The sequence below is a fragment of the Nannospalax galili genome, unplaced genomic scaffold (assembly GCF_000622305.1).
Source record: "Nannospalax galili isolate Female #2095 unplaced genomic scaffold, S.galili_v1.0 scaffold10438, whole genome shotgun sequence".
In the NCBI taxonomy this organism is placed as follows: domain Eukaryota; kingdom Metazoa; phylum Chordata; class Mammalia; order Rodentia; family Spalacidae; genus Nannospalax; species Nannospalax galili.
This window is the reverse complement of record NW_008340447.1, coordinates 17,400-18,263: the sequence shown is the minus strand read 5'-3', so window position 1 is coordinate 18,263 and position 864 is coordinate 17,400.

The following is an 864-nucleotide window of genomic DNA, read 5'->3' as shown; positions in this document are numbered from 1 at the left end:
TGAGCCATGCCCAGTTTATCATTTTACTTATGCCCTTGATTATAATATGACAATTTCAAAAGCAGTATGGCTTCATGCCTGAGGTTGATGAATAGGCTAGAGAGGACCAGGCAAGCAAATTCTATAGCATGGATGTGCTCTGCCATCTGCCTCCCTCACCCAGAACTGAAAGAATATCTTTAGCAATCTGTCATGTGGATAAGGAAAGCCGTGTGATCAGCATTAGCTGTGAGCTCACACCTCTGCAGTAAATGAAGGCGCTGTAGGTGAGATTTCATGCAACACTTCTAATTAAGAGACCTGCAGGGGAAGTGGGGAAGGACCCCTTAGTAAGCTAATGAACAGATGATGCCCTTCTCCCCTCCTCAGGCCAGCAAGGCTCAGTCACTAATTGGTGTAATTGGTGGTGAATGAAAAATATTTCACTTTCCCCTCTGTTCTCCAGTCTTGGAGCACCTAGGCTGTCTTCTTTGGGTGCTTGGCTGCCTCTTAATTCCTTTATGAAGTTCAGGGTTCTTGGGGGGGGTATTCACCTCTTTTCACATAGTAATCGGGATCCCAGCTCAGGCCCTCAAGGGGCTGCACCACCTGGTCCTGTGTGAAGCTAGGAGTTAAATGTCAGTCTCTGACTCTTTAAAAGCCCTCACTAGGATTGGTTTGTATGTGTTTTTCAGAAATTCTTTTATTGTATAAACTTGAACTTAAACTTGATGAATGACTCTCATCTTTTTCTAAGAAGGCAACCCCAAAACAAAGCAAAAGGATAAGTGTTGCTATAGAAATCATTGAATGAAAAATTTATTTCCTACTACACTAAGGGATCAGGGAAGAGTAAAAGAAGGAAATGTCTCTATTAGAAGGAAC